Below are 458 nucleotides of genomic sequence, written 5' to 3' on the forward strand. Positions count from 1 at the left end.
GATCCTCCCAGACCGGGGCGCGAACCCGGTTCCCCTGCATCGGCAGGCGGACGCGCAACCACTGCGCCACCAGGGAAGCCCTGTTGCATTTTTTTAAGATTCCACATATGATATCATACAGTAGTATGCCCTCATCTTAACTTGACTGTATCTGCAAAGAGCCTATTTGCAAACTAGGTCACGTCACAGGTGCTGGGGGCTGGGACTTGGACATACATTTTGGGGGGACACAACTTAGTCCACACCAGGGCCCTTCAGGCAGAAGATGACAAATGCCAACATCCTGGGGTGTCAAATCTCACAGGCTAGGTTTGTATGGATAAAAACCCAGAGGCCAGTGTGGCTGAAGCAAAATGGGCCAGGATGAGAGAACCAAGGACTGAAGCTGGAGAAAAAAATGCATGTAGACCATGTAGCACTTTGTCAGCCCCTGGTAAATCCTCTGGGCTTTCTCTGAC

This window comes from Physeter macrocephalus, chromosome 3 (genome assembly GCF_002837175.3).
Source record: "Physeter macrocephalus isolate SW-GA chromosome 3, ASM283717v5, whole genome shotgun sequence".
NCBI lineage: Eukaryota > Metazoa > Chordata > Mammalia > Artiodactyla > Physeteridae > Physeter > Physeter macrocephalus.